The sequence below is a fragment of the Neolamprologus brichardi genome, chromosome 17 (genome assembly GCF_056152115.1).
Source record: "Neolamprologus brichardi isolate AB-2024 chromosome 17, ASM5615211v1, whole genome shotgun sequence".
NCBI lineage: Eukaryota > Metazoa > Chordata > Actinopteri > Cichliformes > Cichlidae > Neolamprologus > Neolamprologus brichardi.
The window spans coordinates 22221711-22248971 of record NC_142120.1 but is presented as its reverse complement, the minus strand read 5'-3'; the positions used below and the strand labels follow the sequence as shown (position 1 = coordinate 22248971).

Genomic DNA, 27261 nt, shown 5'->3' with positions numbered 1-27261 from the left:
ACTCAGACACAGGAAGCAAACACAGACACATCTGTGAAAGTGCAGGAATGCTGGCAGACGGGCGACTGATTTAAAATGGACCAAAAATAAATAAATCAAAAACTCTGTTAGAAATTTCTAATTTTTCTGAAAACCACCTTAAAAACATAGACCTGCATCAGAAGATGAAGCTTGGTTCGTTTTTACTATTCATGAACATTTTAGGTGCTGCTAACCGGTTAGCAGCAGGCCCTTCTTGCCTCCTCTTTCCCTACAGGTAGCCTGATCAGGCTGGTGAGACAGACTCTTCTCATGAACAGAGCACCTCCTCCTCCTCCTGAATCTGACTATCCAATGGGTGTTCTGGGCTCAGGCCCAGGGCCACACACACAGCCCAGGAAATGAAAGAGACAAGCAAATAAAGGAGCAGATTTGATCTTGAATACAGTACATGAGTCCATGTTACGTCAGCCTGCCCCCCACCTGCAGGCTGAACTGTCATGTTTCTACTCGATGTGACTGACATGTGCTGATGGACCACGCCTGAAGCTTCACCTCAGACTCATAGTCAGAGAAACCTACACGAGCTGATAGATGAGCGTCTCACAAACACAAATATTCGGTCGATGAAAAGGACTCACAGACATTTTTCAAACAGAAAAGAAATCAGTTTAAATAAGTGATTTTTTTTTCCTCCGCTGAGATTTGTCCCTGCACACAAACCGAGATGCTGCAGAGCGCCGAGTCAGAAACTGTAAATGAAATATTGCATAAATCAGTGAAGGCGCACTCAGCTGGAAAACACTTGTAATAACATGCAGTAGCTGCAGAGTGAGGTCCTCGAGGTTAATCGAGGAACAAAATGATTTATCGGCGGCTGGTTTTCGTGTCTCTGCTGCAAACTTCCTCCCTCCTCACCCGCCCCGCTCTTTAACAAACACTAACAGCCGCCGGTGAAACCTCAGGAGGACGAAATGCCGTCACAGCTGGGCCGACGCAGTCGGCAGAGGAGGATCTGGGTCTATTTGTCATCTGTAATCTAACGGATAGGTGTAGAAACGTCTGGGGAGCCGAGCGGAAAAACTGAAGCTGCGCACAGGCTTTATTTATTTCTTTACCTCCCCGCAGTAGGCCGGCGTTAGGCTGCCGCGCGGCGAGCATGTACAGGCATGTGAGGATAGTCAGATAGATAAATAGAGGCGGATTCATTCTGTATGCATTGCTTTTCACACTGGGGAAATTTACAAGCCGAGCGCTGATAGTTTCCAAATCAGCTGCAGCGAGGACGTCAGAGAGAGAGAGAGAGTACCGCACTGCACAGCCCCAACGACCCACCACGTCTGCCTCGTTTACACTTTACAACGCAAACTCATTCACTGCTGCTGCGTCTGAAGCCAGACTCAGTCTGCAGAGGGGTGGTCGCCAAGGGCGACCCTGACCACCACAGAAGCACTAGCGCAGAGCAAGAGGACGGAGCTTCTGCTTGATCTCCACTGTTACTGGGGTTAATGCTACACCACCTAAAATGCTTTCCTCTGTTGACTTTTACCAGTTAGAGGCACAAAGAGCAGAGAGCAGGTTTGATCAACTGGTACCACAAATTGCAGCTCCTCTGACGTCCAGCAGAGGCTCCAACAGTAAGTCAGTCCCCATAGACTCCCATGTTAAAACTTCAACATGTTTACAGCCTGATAAAGAAAGTGGTTTATCCTTTATCGATAACTGTACCCTTCATAACTGTTTCATACCACACCTGTTTCAATTCTACTATGGTTTAAAGTTTGCATTGTAAGGGGCGTGGCCTATTTGAGTGGCAGGTGGACCTTTGAATGTTGAGTCCAAAAGTCAATATGTGATGTCACAATGGTTATTATTTTCCATATACAGAATAGTATCATCAGCGTATATGCTGAACGCTGGCTCTCCTATTAAAGCTGCAAAGGTGACTTCATGGCGGCTTCACCCATCTTTATTATGCATCAAGACAGTCTAGTTCATTCAAAACATGGCGCGCCCACAAACACCAGGGATAACCACACATTATCTGCAACAAAACCAGACACGGATGGTTCACTTGTGTTATATTTTTCATATTGTCCATCATCTCAGGGTGTTCACAAGGTCCTGTGTGAACTGACGTATACCTGCAGAGATACTTCTGACTATAGTATTTCTAAAACACTAAAACACACCACTGTGGAGTAACTTTGGAAGAAAACTGTTGGGTCTGTGTTTCCACAAGCCCCACTAATTCTAGAGACTTATTCATCATGAAGAAAACAAGACAGTCGATCGATCGATTATTTGCGCAAGGGAGGCCTCGTCTGTGTCCACCACGAAAATGACCCCCAGATCTGACCTCCTCCTGCTTCCTTTTATTGAGAGACAGTTCACACAAAACACGTCAGAACAAAGCCACACCCACATGGTTCTAAGACAAAGCATTGTATGTATGTGTGAACTTCTGTAAGAATGTGTGTGTGTGTGTGTGTGTGTGTGTGTGTGTGTGTGTCAGACCTGCTGACCAAAGGGTCGTAAACGCAGGAAGCTTACATCAAAAGCACAAGGATGTGTCTGTGATAAAAGACTACAGCCCCCCACCTAGAACCTCGAGAATCTGGGGAGGGGAGGACAGAAAGAATTCCTTTCACAGAATTAAAACAATGTACAAATGGTAAACATAAAAATGACAAACATTTAACAATTCACCCTAACAAAAACAAAGCGTAAAAAACTAAACAGCAGTGTTGTTTGGAGGGCTGGTGAAGTCAGGCTTGCTGTCTTATAATAGTGTGCTACCTGGTGGCTAGCTACAGAGCTGTGGTTAGGCTAAAATGAACACATTAGGACAAGGAGACAGAGGTTGAGGGTCTATGTTGAGGGTCCTGAACGGCAGAGACAAACACCATCACATGACGCTGAAAATGGAAACTTCAGCACAGAGAACCTCTGACCTCATCCACAGCAGGGGGTTAATAATTAATCTGCTACTGTGTTCCTGATCCTCAGCTTCATATCCACATGAAGTCAGCTGAGAACGCCAGGACACCGTGAGCCCACTGGCTGTAGATACACTGAGAGTTTTTACAAACTTAAAACACGTGCTGCACATATGAAGAGCTCATAAAAAGCTGAAGAGACTGCTCTAAAAACCAAGGGAGAAAGAACTGCAGCACTTTAAAAAGATAAGAGCTTCATCCAGCGCAGGAGATGCTCAGAAACACGATCGACACCATCCCCCAAAAATATGAACAAGCAGCACAAACTGCAAAGCTGCAGTTTCTCCATGAAAGGCCAAAAAACAAAATCCTATGAAAATGCTGTGTGTGTGTGTGTGTGTGTGTGTGTGTGTTGCTCACACACTAATATTTGGTTTGCAGGCTCATTCAGAAGACCCGCTGAATCTGAATGGCTGTTTTCTCCCCTCCTCCCCCCGAATGCAACAAAATGAAAACAAATGGCACCCCCTCCTCCCCTCCTCCTCACCCCCCATATTTACAGCCAGAGCATCTGTTCAAAATGCACACAAACACAGCCGGCTCTGCCTTCCTGTTAGCGTTTGGAGGCTTTCTGGGGAGAGCATTAGCGCTGTTTGGCTAACTGTGACAGGCTTCATCTCTCAAAGCCGCCGCCGCAAAGCCTCGTGGGAAACGATGGCCACCTGTCCCGCTGCCTCATCGTCTTCCTCCCAGCGCCCTGCTGTCCAGTTCAGTCCAAAACCCAAAATCACAAATAACCCAGGGACAACACGATGCCTGAATCATCACTGAATAAATGCTGGTCATGGTAAAATAAGACTGGTTTAACGTTGTCATGGTTATCGGGTACCAGGTGACAACAATGATGTTAAAGTTGGTGGTTTAAAGGTGAGATGCACGAGGTGGCGCAGCTCTAGTGATGCTGGCTTTAATTTCTCACGCAGACAAATGCAGCTGGTTTACAATGCATGAAGTTATACAGCTGTGACTGTTTCAATGGCCATGATTAAATGACTCCATAATAGTAGTGACATTTAAAGTATCTTAACATAACCGATAACTTTAGGTTGTAAAAGTGTTACAAACAGGTAAAAAAGAGGTTCTATTTAACCAAACACTAAGTTCAGGAGTGCTTAATGAACTGGTTGATGTTAGGAGGTTCCAGATCAGGCAAAGTGAAGCCATTGACAGCAATACAAAACTAACTTTAATTTAATGAAGTAAATAAACTTGTTTTTAAACTGATGTAAAACAGTCTGTACATGTTAGTCTGGGTGAAATTAAAACCAGAAACTTCAAAAGAAAGAAAATGTATAAAATGTTCAAGTCCACAGATCAAATTAAATTCTGAGCTTTTTGTTGACTGGGGGAGAAAAAAAAACACACTGATCTTCATGGAACGGCAGAATGAGCCCACAAATCTCTGAAGCTGATTTTGTAAAAAAACAGACCTCGAGATGTGCAGCAGGCCCGGGCAGGCGAGCCCGAAGATGGATTCACGATGCTGACTGAGGTGTTGGAGAGGCCAATCAGAGGAGACAGTAGGTAACTATCTGAGGACTAGAGGAGGTGTGAGGAGGCTGGGGCTCAGAGACGAGGAGGAGGTGATGAAGGGGGCCCTGTCCCTGGAGCAGCTGACTGCAGCATGAAGCTGAAACATGCTCCAACATGCCGGTGTTCAATTAGCGGCGTGGCTTTCGTATGTTCGCAGCTCCAGCAGGAGAAAGAGCCACTTAGTTACAGAAAATGACTGCTGGAGCTTCAGTGGGGACGCCTGTGGACACAGTTTCTACATGTTAATTAATCGAAGCTCCTGGAAGCTCCATTTGCCAGCTGCTCTGACAAGTTTTAGAGAAATCAGATTTTATATTTACAGCAGTGCTGGGAGGAAAGCAGCAAGGCCCTCCAAGCTGTGACTAACCAGTAAAGCCCATTATTTACTAGTTTTACAGGTTATAAATACACAAAATCAGAGTTCTTTTATATCAGCCGACATTCCCAGTACAACCTCTCACAGCTAAAAAACAGTCATGGTATTGCCTTCACTTTCCTAATAGGCACATTAATCTCACCCCTGGGGTTCCTGTTATCAAAGTGTGTGTTAAAGCTTTTTTATATGAGGAATGTGGAGAAGATGTGAAGAACTAGCTTGTAATTTTGAAAGGTTATTATTATGTCTTTGGTTTCTTATTTTCTGCCTAGATAACAGCTAAATGACTCACACAGGCCTAGAGATTGTTCAGTCACCCCCCCGCCCCCCAGCAAACTCGGGTCAACAGAAAAATGTGTATTCTCCATCAGGAAACAAAAAGTGTGACATAAACCAGACACCCGAGTGTTTTTGTTTTAAAATGTGCTGTTTGCAGCCATGAGTCATGACTTTTATGGTGAAGGTAAACGTTCTCCATTTCCGGTTTGCAGACAAGCTAGCATCTTTCATGCAAACTGTGGTGACCTGCTGGCAACCAAAGCAATCACAGGGAAGTATGTGGCAGCATAACAGTATTATTGTCATCTAGCAACTTCCAGCAGCCGCACATACATTACCGACAGCAACCAGTGGTTGCCAGATCACCAACAAGCCTGAGTGACTGAGGTCTTAATAAGGCGGTTAAATGTGGATTTATGAATCTCCCTATTGAGCTAAGATGCCACATAGGTACAAATACTACTCAGACTAGGGCTGGACGATATGGCCTAAAATCCATATCACAGTATAATTTGAAGCATGTGCGGTAACGATATATATCACGATATATTCTTTTATCCTGTATAACGTATTTTACACACTGTAAGGCACACTTAAAATCGACAGTGTGCCTTATGTATGAATTCTGGTTGTGCTTACTGACCTCAAACCGATTTTATGTGGTAAACGGCGCTCAAAAATCTATCAAAAAATGTTTTAGTAAGGGTACACACGTACACGGGTATTTTTGAAAACGGAGATTTTCCGTTTTCGTTTTAAAAAATAATCCTGTCCACACGTAAACGCAGAAATGAAGGAAAACGCTGCTAGGAACATGCCAAAGCAACAGGTGGCGATATATTCCTAACCGTGTAGAAATGTTGGCCAATCAGAAGTCTAGAAGCCTCGGTGGGAAATAGTAAACAAGGATGGGGCATAGAAGCAGAACCGAGTCGTATGTGTGGAGGGACAGTAACTGTGTGTGTATATGTAAGCATGTAAACACTGCAGAGAGAACAATTAACAGTAACAGTATTGTAGAAATTCATTTCATCGAAACAATAACGTGGCGCACAGTGTGACGTCAAAAAAGGCGCACACCTTTGACGCTGTGTTTTCTGTGTTTTCTGCGTTTTCTCCGTTTTTCTCGTCCACATGTAAATGCAAAAACTGAGCTTTCAAAAATATCCACCCTGGCCAGAGTTTTTAAAAATTTTGTTTTCAGTGACCGAAAACGCCGTTTACGTGTGGACGAAAGGTGCAAACGCATAGAAAAATCTGTGTTTTCAAAAATACCCAGGTACGTGTGGACGTAGCCTAAGATTTTGGCAAGCTATGAAGGTGCACCGCTTGATGGACTGCCGGAGCATTACAGCTGCCGTAGTCAGAAGTAGGGTTGCCAACTCCCTGAGAAATAAATAAGGGACACCTCGTGGCCAGGGCCGGGCAACCCAGTTGTCTTCACCCTTCCCAGTGTGGTGAAATTATTTTTTTAACCATTTGACTTGAATTTGATTTAAGTAGATGCGTATTCTTTGTGATATCAACACATGGGAAACAAAAATCATTTAGCCATTTATTTTTAGCTCAAAATGACAACATTAACACAATAAAACAGGTCTCTTTCTTAAACAGAAGCCTGTCATGCTTAACTTTTGAGAATAAAAGTAAATCTTTCTTTAAAAGAACTCTGTCCTGCTTAACTTAAAATTATATAAATTAATAGAAAACTATAGAAAGAAAAATATTCTTGTAACAGTGCACATTTAGTGCATTTAGTGCAATTGGCTTCAGTAGAGGCATTATTTCAGCTTTTGCTCCCGTTTGTAAACCCACTTGTTCCCATGATTATGCATCATAACTCATCATCATTATTCATCTATGTATTACTTTTATGTATTACTCATCTATTTGTTGTAATCATCTATCCTTGCAGTTGTTTATTACACAAAATAAATTATATTATCACACTTGTGGCCACATAGCGCTGATATTCACTGCACATGCCCATTTTAACCTTAACCAGAGGGTTTAAAAACAAACAAACCAGTGTTTACATAACATATCTGCTTCTGCCGTGGCCTGGTGGACAAAAATTGATTAAGGGTTCCCCGAGCTTTCACGCCCCTCATGTTCTTCATGTGCCCACCATTAGAAGCATGCCTATGGAAAAAGTGCGCCGGCACACAGTGCAGTGCGCTTTATAGGTGTTATCTGCACTTTTCCAGCCAGGTGTTTTCCTTTTCCCATTCTTCCCTGTACTTTTGCAGCCTTTTTTTCTTTCTCTGAGAGGAACAAACATTGCTGCTGGGCTTACACTGTGCGATTTTTGGCCTATTTTGAGACGATTTTTGAGTCGTGCGACCAATTTGGTGATCGGCCCGATTTTGGCCTTCATCGTGCATCGTGTAGTATACGTGGGGTAACGAGAAGCGATTAACACCTCACGACCAGCTCCCGATCATCAATCGCTCGTGAGGGTGTCACCGCAGCAGCTCACACTGCTCACGCGCAAACACGTAAACGTCGGTGAAAAAGACGGAGCAGCACGGCTGTGCAGCGTGTGATCTGGACACAATCAATGGAGGCACAACTTGTAGAACTTTGGAAAGCTCACCCGAGCCTTTTCGATGTGGCATCACCAAATTATCACGACCACAACAACCGTGAAAATAGTTGGATTTACATTGCTGCTCAGTCACAGCTGCCTGATCAGTGTTTTTCATTAGCAATTTAGCAAAGTTGATGGTGGTGTGTGTCTGTGTGAGTGAAAGACAGAGAGGGAGAGCGAGCGACAGATTTTCTGTTATAACCTTAATTTTATGGAGGCACAGTGTGACTCAGGTCGCATCAGAGCATCGGGCGGTATAGTGTGAGACCCCGCATCGTGACCTACAAACTTATAACCCATGCGAGCCAATCGTGCAGTTTGAAAATCGCACAGTGTTTGCCCAGCTTCAGGTGTACTGTCGTCTGAGACTTGCACCGCAGTGTCGGCGTTTGTTTCCCTGTTGGCCATGCTTTTTGTTGTGGTCATCTGTTGTCTTCCGGTATTTTCTCCGCAAGCGACCTTTCCTCAACCAATGAGATGAGCGGTAATCTGAATTGTCATACTCGAATTGTCATAAGTGTGCTGTCAGCTCATTGGTCACAAAGCAGGAGCGGGGCTGGGAATTATGTTTTCAAACAAAGCATTAATTACATTAAAACTTATAGACTACTTTTGATTCTCACTGTATTACGGGACAAAGTGCGTCCCTTTTCAGCTCAATACAGGACGTGTACTTTTGTTTCTAAATACGGGACGATTCCGTTTTTTAAGGGACGGTTGGCAACCCTAGTCAGAAGCCTTGCGGAGTAATCTGGGTCCTAAACTCTGTCACCTTCAGGTCCCAAAGTCAAACGAACACTGCGGCATCACTGAGAGTTAAAAACTTCTTTCATCTTTAATAAAATGATCAGCGTTGCTGCTTTACCAGGTGTAACAATTAAGTTTAACATCCAGGCATCTATGAAAACAGAATTTATTAAATTCAACAGAGTTAGAAGTTAGCAGGAAGTTAGCTCGCTAGTTTTCACCTAAACATGATATAGCATGTTCTGAGAGATTCCTGAAAAAATTAAAACGTACAGCTCTGCTATCACTTCCAACATAAATGAAGACAGAAAATTAAACAGTAGTGATGTTTGTAGGGTTACTGAAGTTGGGCTAGCTGGTATATAATGATGTGCTATGTGTCGCTAGCAAAACAGCTACGTTAGCATAACATTAGCACAGTGTAGCTGAAAGATAAACACTAACTTTTTTCCACACGATAAAAGTTAACGTGAGGATTTCTGGTGGTTAGGGACAAATGCAATCGCATGGCAGGATGCTGTACCAAACTTCTGTTAGGAGAACAACTGAGATAATCTGCTGCGAGAAAATTCAGCATTAATGAATCAATGGTACGGAAGTGGAGAAAGTGCAGTTTTTGGCTTTCCCCATATTCGAAAACTACTTTGTCTCTTTGCTATTACTGTCGCCTGGCATAATTTGCAGATGATGTTGTTTGCAGCCGCTGCAATGCTTTCGACCAAAACAGGCGCAGCTTAATGACACCATCAACATGCGCTATCGCGGTAGAGCAGTATGGTCAAAATCTCTACCGTTGGCCAAATTTATATCGTTTCTACCGTATACTGTTTATACCGCCCTCCCCTAACTCAGACTATTAAAATATAGTTACAGTCTTTTGGGATTGATGGGATATAAAGAAATTCAACTCAATATGTGAAAGATTAGGCTGTCTATCACAGCAGCCTAAGACTGAAAGAACTGGATTTGGCATTCATGTCCAGAAATGAGATGAATCTGAGAGTTGAGGTTTTATTTTTGTTCCATTTTGTTTCAAACATTTCTACACAGCCTTGGCTGTTCTATCATTTTTTATCTAACCCGGGATGGGTTTGATGCAACGACTGTGCAGCAGAGTGCCAGTGCTCAGCACTACATTGCAGGTGTCACTGATCTGTTTGCAGGTCTACACAGCTGTGTCCAGAGGCACTGATGGTGCCATTTGGATTTGCACATTTATCAGGTGATGCCAGGCCAACCAAATGACGTGACATGTTACAGTCCATAAAGTCCAAAATGGATTTTACCCTCTGCAAAACATGTCCATGTTTGACTTAAAGAGATGAGTCAATGTGGTCTTTTTTGAGGTTTTAGATTCCCATCAGGCCAAGGACAAGGCAAAGGAAGCGCTGGCTTTTAGCACTGCAGAAACAGTTTGAAATAGTGCTATAAACTCTGCATGTGGCTTAAAAATAAACCACTTGTTGGGCTTTTACCTTTCAAATGAACAAAAAAGATGGCAGGTGGAACAACTTCGAGCGCATTAGAATAAAGAAAGGATCCATTAAGACGCTGAATCCTGCCTGCATTTTACCTGGGTCTAAGTGGTCACTCATAGCAGGAGGCTTTTAAAATATCTTTCTGCTTTTCAGCTGCTGCTATAGTTTCCATCCGCTTCCAGTTTTTGCCATCATGCATCAAACCCCGGAGGCGAGTGCTGAGAGGGGGCTGTTGATAGCTGGTGTCTAGCAGGTCGCTGTACAGAAACTGATTGAGTTTATGGAGCGGCAGACGTGGCGTTGCCTCTCAGTTTGCCTCTGGGAGCTGCAGATGACACACTGCCATTCATTTCTCCTTCGAACCTGCAGGGAGGACGACGCCGGCGTCCCACTCCATCTTCATGCTATCACACAACAAATTGCCTTTTCATTAGAAGCAGGTAAATGAAATTGTCTTTTCTCTCTGCTGCTGCACATGTGAGAGGGAAGTCGGCCATGTAGGGACTCAAAATCCATTACAGCCTCGACAGACTGAACTGTACATCATCGCCGAGGAGGGACACCACGCTGACCATGTTATCTGTGATGGAGGAAGAAACACCTGGATGCTGTTACTGCCACACATCAGTGGATGTGTGCTGTTCACTGCTTCCTGAAACATTTCTGAAGAATGAAGTGATGCAGGGAGGGGATCAAACACTTCACTGTTTATGCCATGAGACAGTTTGTCTAAATCTGCAGAGAATACAATACAAATACCCAGAAAGCAAACAAGCATCTCCTTCAATTAGCACGTGTAGAATCTAAAGCAGGATTCGTTAGGACCAGGATCAACAAACTAATCTAAAAAATACTTAGCGTACATCGTGAACTAGCCTCATCAGTCGAAGGTGCTCTGACCCTCATAATCTTCAAATGATTTCTTTAACTTTTTAAAAACTTTGCTTCAGGTCTTCCACCTCCAGTTTTCAGTCTGAATTACATAAGCAGCTACTGCATGGACTGTCAGGTGAAGTTTTAATCCAGCGGCTGCACCATGATAGTGTTTAAATGTTTGTCCAATGGTTTCTTTGGTGAGTAAGATTCCTTGTTTTAGACTGTTTTAGGGGTTTTCCTAGGGCTGGGCCATATTATACCGTTCATGGTAACACCGGTATAATGTTGGGCAACAATAAGAAAATGAAATATCGCGATAGAATATGGGTAAATTCTATCGCGCATGCGCAGAGCCTTTGTTTTCATACGCACATGGCGGAAAAAGCATGGCGGAGAATGAGAAGGGCGAAAGCGGATCGTTGAATGAAACAGATGAACCAGAATTGGTTTGTAAAAATGCTGCAACTTCAGTGGTGTGGAACTGGTTTAGCTTTTGTCCGTCACATACACAACAAAGCACTATTTTTGGTAGCGCATGCTAGCGGACCGTCGTTATTACCATGTTTTTTGGAAAATACGGCACACACGACAGCGCCCTTTATGATCCCGTGTGCCTTATGTGTGAATTCTGGTTGTGTTTACTGACCTCGAAACGATTTTATGTGGTACACGGCGTTCTAAAGTCTGCCAAATGTTTTAGTCCGACTTTGCTAAGCTACGAACCCGCACCGCTTGATGGATTATCGAAGCATTGCGGCTATCGTAGGCCGGAGCCTCGCAGAGTGATACGTACTGTGCTTCAACATAATATTACCGTATTGTGTGTGTATAACCTCTTTTTAAGTTTTGTGGATATTATACATGGTTATGCTGAGGATATGTCGGCCAATTTCCACCGTAAATGCCTTTTGGTTAAACTGTCAGCAAGGAATTTGCATTTGCACTGTTAAATTTTTATATAACTTTAATGCACATAAAAAACAGCTACTTGTTTAAGTGAAAATACATTGATGTTTTGTTTTTTTGCTCTAATAAAGTTGTGGGGTTGTAAAGTATTTTGTCTAGTGTCAATTATATCATCAGTTATGTCGTTATCGCAAATTTTCAAATGTTTATCGTGATAAATATTTTTGGTCATATCACTCTGCTCTAGGTTTTTCATCATTTTAAATGTTAACAGACAGAGGAAGGCAGCCACAACCAGCCTATAAGGGCCAGATGACAGGCATGAGGTTTGGACCAAGTCTGGCCCACAGAGGTTTTGCACCAAGTTATTTATCCTCGCGGGCTTAAACAGGTTTCAGATTGGTCTCAGACTGGTTTACCGCTTGATTCTGGGTATTTAAGAATTTGGGTCTAAATTTAGACTTTTAGACCTACTTTCAAGTTGTTTTAGACTAAATTTGAAGTTTGTTTTAAACTTGATTTTGAATAGTTTTCAGGCTAGTTTCAAAATTTGTGCTCAGTTTAGGGGTTAGTTGATTTTGAGTGCATCTTGGGCTGGGTTTAGAGTGGTTCTGGAAATGAAGATGAACTAAATTCAGGCTTGAGTTTCGACTTTATTTTGAACTGGTTTAAGGATTGATTTGTGGCAGGGTGCAGACTAGTCTTTGCCAGAGCCTGATTTGCACTCAGTGTTTAGCATGTTTCAACCCATTTTCCCTTTATCTTCACCTTGACCGTCTTTAGACCAGGGTTTACATGGTGTGACCTGGTAATGGACATGAGCGAAAGAAACATCCTCCTCGGTACAGTTCTACACCTTCAAACCTTTAATCCGCTCTGAGCAGCCAAACTCTTATCTGGAGGCCCTTGAGCAGCTGCAGATCGAAAGCACTGTGGGTAAAAGTAACATTTACAGCCTCACCTCTCTGCCCAACACGCTGCTGCTGTTCTCATGCATGAAAAACAGAAACATGAGAAAAGAAGATGTGCTTCTTTCAAATATAAAGTAATTCACTCCTCTTAGTCAAAAGCTCTTGCACGTTTCTCCGGTGCATTACATCATTAAGTTTCCCTCAGTCCTGTCAGCATCAGAAAATCTGCTCTCTGCCTCTTTGCTGTGCCTCTGTGCTGGCTGAGAATCACTGTAAAATGGCAGCTGCAGAAAAGAAGCTCTCTTTGATTTTCAGGTACTGAACCCAAAACGTTTGGCTGCTCTCCACAGGAAGAACAAAAATAGCCGTCCAAAAACAAGCCAAATGGTTCCTGGAATCCACTAAACATCCTGACTCGCCCTTTTTAAAACTCTTCCAGTGTTTCAGGTTCAAAGTCTGCATTTTCATCCTGAGCTGTGGGACAAGGTTCTGACTAAAATCAAGCTTTTGTACTCCACGTTCAGTTTTCTAACAATTCCTTCAGCCTTTGATCATTTCCCTGTAATGTTCCCGTACATAATGTTCCACGGGCTTCCAATTTTCACTGTGAACACTCGTAAGCAATTTTCTGACTCAATCTCAGTCCTCCTGATTTGTCTTTCAGAGAATTTCTCGTTAGAAGCCAGAAAGCTTTAACTGCTGTTAGAGGAAATGTGAGTACAGGAGCAGCAGAACAGCAGCAGCAGCTAATTTTAGGGTTTACGTGACATTAGACTGATGCAGAAAAAAACTATCAAAAGGTCAAATCAATCAGTAAAACAGGAAGGGCTGCACAGCGAGCAGAGAGCTGTGTGCATAACAACCTCAAATATGAAAAAAAATTAAAGCTCGTTTATTCATCTATACTGGGGGATGCATCTTACAATTAAATTAAAATTAATTCCTTTTTACACAAAATCACAACTTGGTTTTAAAGTAGTTTTCAGAGCAGATTTGTACTTTGTTTTGGTCTTCATTTGAGCTTGGTTTGATTTGGCTTTTGGTCCATTTTTGGGCTTTGTTTCGGACTGATTGTGGGATTGGTTCTGGGCAGATTTGGACTTCAATTAAGACTGAATTTGGTGTTTGTTTTGGACTATTTTGAGTTTTAATTATTGCCTCTGAACTTGGCTTAGAGTGGTTGTTGGACCGTTTTGGTTTTGGGTTGATCTTAGGCTTGGTTTAGATTGGATTTAGCTCGGTATCTTCTATCTCTATCTCAGGACTTTGTGTGTCAAACCATCTGTAGAAGGACTCATTGTTCTGCTTATAGATGAAGATGGCTATTTCAGACTCTGGTTAAATGTTTGCGGCTTGTCCTCTTGCCACCACCTCATACTTATGCACAGGGCCATATGTTTACTGTTGCCGTCCTCAAAGCTGATAAAAAGCAGAAAAAGAAGAAGCTGCATCCCTGTGAGGCGTTTGCTGCACCATCCGGGCATCAGCATTCATGCCTCATGTTTTATAGACCGAGTTTCATCAGAGACACTCAGGCCTGCAGCCCTGCTTCAGTCAGCAAACAGCATCTGCGTCGCCATCTCTTTATTTTCATGCAAGCACAAGCCTTGTTATATTTGGCATGTTGCTACGGAAACTAGCTTTCGTTTAAGGACCACAGTTGCCTCTTTCACGAAGACAAACTCAGGTAGAGAAAAAGCTTTTGTCACATTACAGAGCCAACAAAGAAGGAAAAATCTGGCAAGCAGGTCATTATTTTTCATTAAGCAAAGGCGCACAGTAATCAGTCTGCAGGCAGGCATTCAGCTGACCCTCACAGAAACACACCCAGGGCTACGAGCACTTACACAGTCCTCCCAAATAACAGGGCGCCTGAAGGCAGCCGCGCCACTTCAGCTTGCTCCAAATAATTGGGTTAATTTAGCCGTTTAGTGTGATGACGCCTCAGGACGGCGCCCAAAAAGTCCACAGCAGCTCCAACCAAAAACTACAAACTGAAGCAGCAGCAGCAAAAGCAGCTCTGCTTCCCTTTATCTCCTTCTCTGAGGCCTCTCTGTCCAAACCCCATTTATTTTTAATTGCTTTTCACGGTTTGTCCGCATCTTTGTTTACGTCTCTGCGACGTCCGATAAGCCGGCACAATAATGGCAAATTAATTTGACTACATTCACCGAGGTAGCAAAAATGTCAGCCTGTAAAATGAAACTCATGAGCAGTGATTCTTCTTCCTCCTCTTCTTCTCCTTGCAGCACAAACATGAGCTCATTCTGCTGCTTTCATTAGTTTTCTGTGCACATTTCCATTCGCCGGCCTGCCTGCAGAGCAGCTGGGGTGCCTGGCAGCCTCCATGTAAACACAATGCATGTCAGAGGGCACAGAAGACGCATCGCAGCGCCTCAACAAAGTCCCACAGAGGACTGAAACAAGTCTGTAAGAGCCACTGAAGTGATTCTCAGGAGGGGACTGAGCTCATTTCACCTAAAACACCTGCAGAGGGCTGAAAAAATGGCCGCCTCCTCCTCTTTCATAGGTTTGTCATTTTCATAGAGAAGAACTGAGTTTTAGCATCCAGCATCACACAAACATATCTTCTGTACCTACTTTTGGCCATACAGCAGGCCAGTACACTCTTTAAGACCCTGTCTTTTTAACCATGTGACTCTCCTCTGTGTCCCAACATCAGTAAATTGAAGAAACTCGATTTCTGCCAAACTACAGATTTTTCACATTAAGCTTGGTGTGCTTCCAAACACTTCATCAACCTGTCACATGAAGCCAACAACATCTTAAACCAAGTCCTCCTTTCTCCAACCACAACCACCCAAACCCGCTTTGTTTGGATGCAGTTTCTAGTGGCTGAACTGAGGCTTTAACTGCTCGTGTTTTTCTCCTCTTCGGGCCAACTCTACATCCCATCGCTGCCTTTCACCCATCACTCATGGCGACCTTGTCGAGAAAAAACAAATTAAAGTCCCATTTATTATGCGGCACTCTTTGTTAGCGCCTGACTGCCAGTGCAAGGACGCCCCCACCTCTCCCTTTTGACTAAATTTAATCCCAAACCCCAACTGCTCCACCTGACACTCTATTTGGCTTGTTCTGATCAACAGTTTGTGGGTTTTAGTGGCTGATAGTTTGTCTTTCTCCTGCAAGAAGAAGACAAACTGGCCTCGCTCTCTGCTCTTTTTTCTTCCCTCTGTTCTGACACTCAGATCATCTACGGTTGTAAATCCTCGTCCCCGCTCGCACTCACACAGAGATGAATAAATCAAAACGGTCATTTTTCATTCAGGAGTTCAGCGGACACGCATCAAGAGCACTTCTTCTACCGGGTCGCCCTTCATCTCAAGGTTGTCCTCAATAGCCTTTAAACAAACACAAACCTCATGAAGTGTTTCAATCCTTCAGCACTAAATGTTCCCATCTCACAAAGAACCTCTCACGATATAAAAATAAATAAATAAATAAGGTAATAGTCTAAATGTTTGGACACAAAAAGACCAAACCAGGGCTGTGGGAAGTGGATTTAAACCTTAATCACAGGAAAAAGAAAAACGTTTGTTACAGACTTCAGATGTGACTGTTATTCCATCAGTTTAACACCAATTCCAGATGTTTCACAAAAGGTTTTTAGAATGTAAAATGTGAGCAACAAAATCATTGTGGTTTGACTGGAGTTGGCCTCAAAAAACTACTGATGTTAAAAAACAAGCACAATAAGCATTTTTATAGTTTAGAACTTGGGTTTGAAATGCTTTTGGCCTAATTTTGGGCTGTGATTTGGACTAATTTTCATTTAAAATTGAATTTGTGAGCCAGATTTGAACTGCTTTAGGATATAGATATTGGAATTCATTTAATCTTGGTTTTACTGAACTGGTTTGTTGGATTAAAAACTGAATTTGGGAGCAAGTTTGTGTTTGGTTGGTTTAGATCGGTTTTAGATGTGGCTGCAGTTCCTGTTAAATGTTTATTTGGGACCATTTTCAGTGGCATATTTGATCTAGTGGACATTACAGGAACTGCAAGCATTTGGTCATTCTTCATTTGTCAGCAATGTTGTGCTTGGGACCTAAACGTGGCTAATTTTGGATTTAATAATAATTAGAAAAGTGGAAAATATAGTCTGACTTGAAATTATAAATGAAATGCAATATAAATGTGGTCTTTGATTTCAGAAAAAAATATATTTAATATTTCCAATTTTTAACATTTTCTCTTAATGTAAAAACATAAAGAAATTAATGAACTAATTTAAATTGAGGTACAGTTAACACTTGATCTTGACTCATCTCAGTTTTCTTTTAATGACATGAAGCATAATGTGATTCATCTGTTTCTGTTGAGTCTCTTTAATCCAAAGCAAACATTGCAGCTGTATCCAGCAGTCATAGGGCTTTCTTCTTTGAGGCTTTAAGTGTACATTAAGTATACATTCAAAGATCTGTAAGCCTTCACACCATCGACCCTCACAGCTCCACCGAGTTTCACAAGAACAAAGTTTGATTGTTGTAAAAAAGAAATCCAATAAACTCAGTGCAGTGATCCCTCCAGAGCACAACAGCCCGATGAAACCCTGACTTTGTGACTCAGTTGCTGCACACGGCTGCATTCAAGGCCATTTCTGAGGCCTTCGCTGTGAATATTCAAAGAAACTCTCCTGCCTTTATTCCTTGGTCGACCATTTCCTGTTTAGTTTCCAGGCAACTTGCCTTCACATTTTCACACTCAGGCGTGATTAAGCAAACATATTATTCTCCCTCTGAAGGCCCATCAAACACATTTTAATTCCTCGCATGCAGCTCTTTATCCGGTCAGAAACACTCACTACTTCTGCTAAACCGAGTCCAGTGCTGAAGGTGAAGAAGACAGCGCCCTGCAGCCTAGCGAATCTGTCAGAAAACGGTCTTGGCAGAGGAAAGGTGACGCATTCGCAGCTTTAAATCTGGGCTCAACGTGGGAAATCCCTCCTTTTCAGTTTTAATCACCATCATCAGCTACTTACACAGCAATAAGCTGTCATGTTGCTTTATGTTTGCATCTGTGCGCCATTTTCCAGAGCGAGGCCGGCTTGTACAGCTGTGTTCCCTCCCAGTGAGCAGCACTTTATTTACACACACACACACTTAAAGGCATGGCAGGGCTATTAATAGCAAGGCGGCCCTGATCTCTGCTTTGTGAGGAGACTGCATACGAACCATGCCATCTTCTGGCTACAGCAGAAAGAGGAGAAAGGGAGAAAGAGACAGAGCAAGAGAGAGAGAGAGAGAGTAATCACTGCCGATATGCAGCCGGCACAGAAGTAGAAGCTGAGATGCTGGGTGCTCTCAGACGATAAGGAAAAAGAGACTCGGGGAAGAAGTGTTAGTCCAACAGCATCTTACTCAGAAGCACCGCTCTAAAAAAAAAAAACAGCTGGATAAAAATCAGACACAACGGAAGCCAATCAGAAACCTCCACAGAAAGCAAAGATATCCACAGTGATGGTCTGATTAACATCAGTGTGGATGGTCGTTTTCGGTTTCAAGTCAGCTTCACTTACACATAAACATCGGCGTCATCAGCATAGAAGCTTTCCACAATTTACAGACATTTGATCCGTTGGTCAAGTCGAGTGGAGCAAACGTATGCAGTTAGGGCGACATATCAAATCGTAATAACTTCTTTGCATTAAAGAGGAACAAGAATATGTTGTCAGGTGGGAAATTCTGGACCAGTAAGTAAACTAATTTATTACAATTTCATCCATTAACGCCGTGTGTTCAGTAAATTCTGCTCTGTCCACACAGCTGCCGTTGGGGGGTATTTGATAAAAATAAACACTGCAAGGCCTTTAAGGGAGTACAACATGGATACCAATGCTGTTTGCAACAAGTAGCAAGTCTCAGGTTTAATTCCTGTTTGTTCCTATTCCCAGTTTCCTCATATTTGCTGTCTGTATCCACTGGCTATTAAATGTACCAAAAAAAGGTGTTAAATAAAACCACAAACTTATTCACATTTCACATTTGTGAGAAACACTATATAATTAATACCAAATGAAAGACACAGTCAGGGATTTGTCTGCGTTTCTGACTTTTCCCAATGATTTTCACATAAATAAAATATTTGTGGAAAGTGGGATTTCATTTACTCAAGAACAAAACATATTTTTGTTTACTAAATGAACAAAAAAAGCAATAAAATCCACATAGTGATTCAGCAGTAATCTACCTTCGGGCATTTCTTGCAGGCTGCAGCTAACAGCAGGATATTTATGAGGAAAAGTATCTGACAGAAGCTGAATAAACTGTCACCATCACATAAAAACGTAAACACATGATGACCTGAAGGAGGATTTATACTCTCAAAACACAAGAGATTCTGCACTGAAGATATACTACAGACATTATATACCAAATCTAATTTAGGATTTTTGTTTTCCCTAAACCTGAGCAACGAGTGAAAACAAGCAGCCACGGAAAGTGCAAATTACAAAGATTAATATCTGTGAACAGCAGGACTAGTCACAGTTGTTTTTTGTGTGTTTACTGCAAACACACACAAACACAATCCCAGAAATTCCACATAATGTGTTCGTCTAAACATCTGCACCAAACATCTTTCACATAACGGGGGAGATGCAGGCAGCATCTGACCAAACAGCCTTCAGCCTTCACACTTGGATACTAACCGAAACTAAAAATGATTATCCTCCAGCTGACACACAGCCCCTCCCCTCACTAGCAGCTGAACACACAAATAGCAGCACAGCAACAGTAACCATTTAACTTGTTAGTCAAGTTAATTGGCTACTGTTACAGTTAAGTTATTGTTTAGGCAGCAGCTAGCAGCTAAATATAAAACAACAATGTTAATGCTGGAGAGATACAGGAAACATTATCAGCCTTTTCGAAAATCCCAAACTGAAGTTGACAAGCAGCTAGATTAGAAACTGCTGCTGTTGCTACCATAGCGTCCATCACCAGGAGCACAGCACTACCTCAGAAACTCAGACCATTTTTTGAAAATTTAGACTTTTTAATTTGTGGATTTGTTGGATTTAATCTCATGTTTGATTGGACACTAGGTAGCAGGATCATTTCTACTCTTTGCGAGTACAGATGTTACAGATGATGCCCTTCTTCAAACTCGACTTTATATATAGATATAAATGCCATAAAAAGTACCTCAAACCACTTCCTGCTGCAGCATGTGGAGTGAGGCCTTTTTGGATTTCTGGGTCTCTGTACTATCCCAAGTTTCCTGTAACCATCCTTGCTTCCAGCAGCCATTTTGTTTCCGGCCTGTTGAAGCAATGTTAGTGTTCGGAGCCTCCTCCTGCTCCTCCTTTCATCCACCTGCCCTCCGCCGGCTCTGACGCCTCCCCTGACAAACATTGTGTTCTCCGGTCAGATCACCTGGTTCCCCCGAACCTTTCCAGCTGGAGCTCTGACTCACAGGTCAGCGTAACGGCGGCAGAGAGAGCGGCGGCTGATATTTTTAGTGAGTGACTCAGACAGACACATCTCTCTTTTCTCTCCACGCTTTTGACTTAACGTCTTTGCAGAGCGGCTGAGCTGTAATGAGCGAACACAGGGAGGATTTGCAGCAGGATGAAAGGAGCCGCTCACCGCTGGATGGAGTGTTTTCATGCTCAGCTCCATCAAAGTTACAGCCCCTTCTTTTGTTTCACTTTAAAGGGCGAAGAAACAAACTGAACTGTCACGTGTGATGAAGGCAGATTTGCCGATTTATTCTCTGAAATGCCAGCAGCCAGAATTAGACGTTAATCCACACCTGCAGGAGGTGTTGACGACTGAACAGCACGCTGAGCACAAATCAAATCCACATCTACAAAAAGAGATTATGAGAGTTCATTTGAAGAGATTATTTTATGGCAAGAAAAAAAACCCAGCTAATTACAGCCTGACTGGGAAGAATAATCAGAAAGGTCTCAGGTTCACTTTGTCCTCCAGAAGCTGCTAAACAAAACTGAGAACATCAGACTGTTCAAAAATATGTTCATGTCCACGACAGTGCATGGCTGCAGGGTGGTTTAGCACGTTTTAAAGTCTTAATGTTAGCTTTCTGGATGCTGCAAAATAGGGTTTTGGAGTCCAAAGTGAGGATGGTAGGGTAAGAGGGTGGAGTGCTGAGCTGTTGGTGAAAGAACTGTATCCACAGACGAAGAGAACATCACACAGACACCTGCCAAATAAAATCCTACAACTGGAACTCCGCCTTCCTGGACAGTCTGCTAGTACAATAACCTCACAGCAGCCATATTATTGGTCACATGATTAAAAATGCTCCAAAAGGCTCCAACAGCACAAACACGCTCCAGAGGTCCAGTTCAGGGACTTCAATTAGCTCAGGTAAGGCCAGCAGACAGCTAGCAGCCACAGGTCAGCCTGTCAGGTCAAACAGGCCACACCCCTTATAATAAAACCTTTAAATTTGCTACAGAGACCAAAACAGTTTGTGTACCAAAGTGTAAACATGTCTATGAGGAGTGCCTCACCACTTGAGCCCCTGCTGGACGAACAGAGGAACTGTAGGTTTTTGTGCTTCATGTTGCAGTTGCTTGGGTGGTGTTACCTTCAGGGTCACTAAAATCTTAGAGTGGTGCCCCTCCACAAAGTGTGGAGAGAAGAAAGTTCAGATGCACCTCTCATACAGATCACTCCAATAAAGCACAGCAAGCTGGAATGATTATCTAATTAACTGGTGACAGTTTTTAATGGTTTACCTGGACATTTAAACCAACCTTTATCCAAGTGAAACTTAACCAGTTTCCACAACCCAGCAAGGTTAATCATACAGCAACCTCCATGACGTTAAAAACTGTTCTGGTTCTATTACAGAAAATAGAAATTTAGTTCAAATCTGCAGACTCTCCCCTTTCAGGATCTTCTGCAGAGAGCACCTCGTCTTCAGCTATCAGCTCCATATCTAAACCTGCATGTGACCAAAGAGCGGTCTGAATTAAAGCAGCAGACACGTGCGTTTAAACCAGATTATTTTGGGTTTATCTGAGACGCCTCACAGAGCACTCTCACACTTTTGAGGCTGTTCATTTTCCTGACTGCTTTGCTGCCTGCAGACACCCAGCAGATTCATTTCACTTTCAAAGAACTTCTTTGACAGTCGGGACGCTCTGTCAGTGTTAGTTAGTCGGTGAGCCTCTGGGCACCCAGCCACAATAACAAATCTGGATATCAGTGCAGAATTAGCGAGTCAGGTCTGTTTTACAGTTCTGTGAGTGTACCTCTCTGACTGAAGCCCATTCTCAGTTCAAAGCTCCGAGACTTTGGAGGCACAAACGTCCCCAACTTTGAAGCCGATCGGGGAGACTGCCAAGCAGAGGCTGACAGTGGGAGGGGTCTGGATGAAGGCTGAGAGCCTCCCCGGAGGCTCCTCCACTACTGCACGAAAGAAACCACTCGACTTCAAAGCACAGCTAAAACTCACCATCTTCACTGCCTCCACCATGCAAATCAGAGAGAGCAGAGGCTTCACCTTTCACATCTGGAGGCTCTATCTACATCTGCACTCCTGCCTATATTCATATGTTTGCAGAGCCTGTCTAAGATACCACACATCACACAAGGCCACAGTCTTCATTGTTAATTCTTTGCTTCAGAATGGTTCATGGGCTAGGACGACCCACATCTGGAAAAAAAAGACCAAAGTATCGACTGGCAAAGTAGCTGAAAAGAAGAAGAACAAAAAAAAAAAAAAGATCAATATGAGGTTTTTAGGAGGTCTTCACCTCTGTTATATCACCAAACTCCTTTGACAAATAACAGTAATTTCGCTCTGCAGGACTGCGCTCTTCAGCAACGTTTAGGATTAGTTCAGTGGATCCAGGCAGCAGCAAAGCAGAACTTCTGACATGTTTTAGGGAACAGTTACTGGTTTTGTTAATGGAGTCTGGTGGTGATTTTAAAAGCTTCATAGCTGAAAAAGCAATTAAAATATTTTCAATAAAGCAAACTGTTTTCACTGTTCGCAATGCAGGGTTATGTGGGTCCATTTAACATTACAACACAACAGAAGAAAGGAGCGGGAGTGCTCCTGAACGTTAATGAAGGGCACATTTTGTCTGAGCTGTGGCCACCTTCAGGTTCCTCTGAAGGAGTCTGACAAACTAACACCATTTACCTTCACCAAACCAGGACCTAGAACTGGCTCTAACTTAATGGCTGTTCCGAAGGTTTAAACCACATAATTTACCCAAAGTTCAGCTGCCTTGAATTCAATCCTGAAACCTGTTGAAATGTGGACCAGAACTGTCACTTTCCCACATGCTATAATCTCCGTGTCACGTCCATGCAATCTGTCCAAAACAACAACAAAAAAAACCCAAAAACCCAAACAGGTTATCCAGCTTCGTCCAGGTCAGCTTGGCTGTCTTTATACTGATAATCAGGTATGCAGTATACACCCTCCTCTCTCAGCAGTTGGACAGCATCCTTGAGAAACAGCGTCTGTGTAGAGCTGGACTTCTTGAGAGCACTGCCAAAGTTCTGTATGTTTCCATTTGTTCCACGTTCATAAAGCTCCAGGCGATGCAAATCATTTCTAAACAATGTGTGCAGATAACTTTATTTATTCTGTCCAAACAGATATGCGTTTGGTTGTTAAAGTGAATTGAAGTCGTGTTGCTCACAGGTAGCTGGATCTGTCGTGAACACTGATGATTGTTCTTCTTGAAGAGAAATGAAAGGTTTTGTTATGAAGAACTCAGGCAGAGGTAAACTCAGCTGGCAGGATTGCATGTGGAAACGGGGCAAACTCTCCGTGGCATTAAGTCTTTACTGGGCCGCTTTCCAAGGCGATGTTTGTGTCACTGCTGCTTTGATTAAAGGGATTTTCAAAGCTTATATCCCCCACAAACTAGGAAGGCATTATCAGTATTAAAGCAGCGATGCCTTGAGCTATGCTGAAGATCTGTGGATGAGATCAGATTGGAGAGGGATGGCAGGATTAGACGCACAGAGGCGTAGACCTGACAGCTCATCACAGCTTAACAGAGGCATGATCCCCAAGACACCGCCGATATCCCTCCATCTCCTGAATATCTGGACCCAAGACCAGATCTACACTGTAGGAGGGGAGGAGTCAGCATGCATTTTTCAGGAAAAGTTTCCCCTGAAATACACCAGCTGCCCTAATCTGAAAGTCAGACGCAAAACGTGTTTGTCACTACCAAGACCAAGCTCAGGGGTGTATACAGCTGGGAGTCTCAGGCAGCCTTAGCAGAGATGTCCGGACCTTCCTGTCCCCACCTGAGCACCTCCTTCAGGTCTTCTGGGGAGGGGACACCGAGCAAGCCTAGAGATATTATCTCTCCCACCTGTCCTGGGTCTGTCCTGCTTGTTAATTCTGATATTATTACCCATCTCTGGGTCCAAACCTCTTCTTCAAGCTCCACAATCAAAATCTGAGGCACCAGTGAGATTTTAAAACAGTCCAAATTATTTTGGTTCAGTTCCTGTTACAGCAAAGACGAAGAAGAGGATTTACCAGCTTCATCCAACTCCGTGTACAGATGATATGTTCTGCTGAAAGACTTCTAAAACACAAAAAACAACCAGGTGCTTTATGCTAAAGAAAGAAAGCTGAACAGTTTCCTGACCGGACTCTCAAATATTTACAGCAAGCTGCGGCAATGGAGCACGTGATGTTTATTGTCGTATTTATGGTCATCATCTGGTGGAGGTCATTTTAAAAAAATGACCCTGTGACCTTTTACAGAGAAAAGGAGACCATGGAGGAGGCGGAGGGCACCACTGAGACTTCACGCTCTCAGAAAAAACACTACACAAGTCAACAACAAGTGGGGATACCTGCACCAGGAGACCCTCACCTCCACTGCCTGTCTGGGACTCTCTGTACAAAGTCACTGGTAGACTTTGACCATTAGTTCACGTCTTATTATCGTTTTCTTTCAGTCCATCAGTTCTCACTGATTAAACCTGTGCCTTATTATGACTCCTGCACTGTGAGTTAATGTTTGGAAAACATAATTAGGTCAATTCAAAAAGTCAAATGCAAACGAGCATAGAAACTGAAATCTGTTTTCCTTCTCAGTCCTCATCAGGTCAATGTTTCTGCTTCCTTTTGTTTGTAGGCGTCTCTGGGTTCTCCTGCTGGCTCCTTGTGTTCTGAATTTTTTCCTTTGGTCTTGTTTTTCATTTTTTGTTATAAGCAGTTATAATATGTTAAACCTTCACCTTCCTGCCTGCCTATCTCCATTATTTTGGGTCAACTAAACATGATAATCAATAAGAGTAATTTATGCTCCCTGGATCCATTTTGGCTCCATTTGCTCTGATCCTCTTTTCTTGCTTTCAAATACTGCAGATGATTAATCTGAGGATCAAAGCCTTGAGAAAAAAAACAAGAGAGATGTGATCTTTCAAATGAGTAGCGACAGAGGAATTCTCAGCAGCTGTCTTCTCTTTCATGCACATAAATAAGTTCCTTTTCTTCTTCTTCCTGGTTGTGTTTTGTGTTGTTAACCTGATGAAAAGGCCGCAGCCTGAGATCTACTTTAGCTACAACCCCACCTGATCAATTTTTCAAAGGGGCTTTGAAGTAACCCTGGCTGAATGCAGAGTCCTACTTCCTTTTATGGCGAGGTCTCTACCCCCTTTTTAAGCAAGCCACTAGACTCAATAATGCATTAAAAAAAAAGCAGGGCATTGTGGGATGCTGGCCTAAAAGGAGTATGTAAATGAGCTCCAGGAAATACGGCCACTCCCACACATAGTTCAGGTCTAAATGGGGGGGAAACTGCAGGAAATTGTTTTCTGCAAGTTGTGAGTTTTCTATTCGGTTTGTTTTGAGGCAGCTGGAGGAAAACGGCAGCTCCATCACGACTCAATGTTCCTTTTTTTTTTCCTCTCCATCTCGTGAAGCTGCGAGTGAAATGGTTTAAATCTTCAGAGATGTCAGACGTACAATCAGAGCCGGCAGGAGACGAGTTATGAAACGGTTTCCATAACAAAGACTAATCAGACCAACATTCACATTTCTATTTTTTTAGTCCTTTACTATAATTGACCTCTTTCTGGTGATGTCTGTTTAGCTGGCTCACTGAGCCCATTGTTTGTTCCTAAAAAAGCTTTGACAAATGAACCACTTACACACACACACACACACACACACACACACACAACAAAAACCTAATCAGAGAGCACTGAATGAGGCCTGGACAGCCGGCGCTGAGAAGGAACCAGCTGCTGCAGAGAGACAAAAACATTCCTCTCTTTGCTCTGCTCGCTTTCTCACAAAGACAAAGACGAGCCAGAGACAAACGCCGCCGCTCTGCATCCTCACGCGCCAATGAAGACGTCGGCCGTAGTTAATGTTTGGAAACACAACTTTGTTAAGGTCTGAAAGTCTCTGCTGTCACAGCTCGAAATAATAAATATTCGGTTATATTTCGGCAGCATTTTAGCAAGGCTCTGATGGAGTCAGGCTTCTGCTAAGCACCAAAACAATGAGGGAAAATATACACTTGTTTAAAAAGAAATACAATCTCCAAACAGCATTAAAACTAAACACTGCTACAGATAATGACACTGAAACTTGAACTTATTACCGTTAGAGTTCAGCTTATGGTGAATTGTGCGCTAAAATCAGGATTCACCTGTGTCAGGTGGCCCCGCCTCACTGAGTTACCTGTGCCCCATCATCAGGTGATTAAGTTCACCTATGCAAAATCATCTTAATCTTCTGATGTCTGCAAAATCACAGGTAAGAACCTAAACCCTAAATTTTGGAGAAAGGCAGGAGAGACTTTTTTTTTCTTTTTCTTTTTTCTAAATGTGAAAGTTTTTTAATGTCTGTCAGAATTATGAATATGTTCGTGTTCCCTGATTGGGAAAACCTAAAGTTACACATTCTGATATCCTAGGGTCAAAATTAGGGTTCGGGTTGACTTCACCTGACTTCATCCTGTTTTCTTCATCTTGCTTGAGCACACCTGGTCTTTAAAATGTCAATAGTGTGGTCTGTGTTCAAAGACAGTGCTATTATGTTATTTCACTCTCTATTATATTACTTATTAAAGTGTTATCAGAGTATATTTACTTAATTACTTGAGATGATTCAGCCAAAAGAACTGAACTTCTTTACACACAGTACATCAATCTAACAAGAGACTGGCTCTGACAGAAAACCAGTATCTATTGTTGCCCTATTCAGGTAAAACCACCATGAAGAAGTCAAATCATGAGACAGTGTGGTGTTCAGGGCATCATCAGGCCCATCATCCTCTAAATACTCACTGTCGGGTCAATCCACGAGGCTCACATTGAGGAGTATGAAAGCATGAATGTAAACACACATTGTGAGTTCAAAAGCTCAAGTAAAACAATTAATAATTTGTGGCAAGAAGTCATTTAACATCATTCACGCAGCAGCACCTCTGCCCCTTCCATAATTACCAGCTTAACAGAGCCATCTGAGCCAATCAGGGGTCAGGGTGCTGATGGAGACAGAGCCCACGCCGGCTGGATGGGTGACAGCAGGCGTGTGTTGGCGGTGTTTAATTATAACGCCAGTCTACATCTTCTCCTAATTGTTTCCTCTA

The 27261-nt window shown here is 42.8% G+C and overlaps 1 protein-coding gene across 2 annotated transcripts in view; it reads right to left on the bottom strand.

Moving 5' to 3' along the window:
- Positions 1–27261, bottom strand: part of phf21b (PHD finger protein 21B) — a 95278-nt gene that overhangs the window by 48326 nt on the left and 19691 nt on the right. The gene's annotated exons all lie outside the window — the stretch shown is intronic.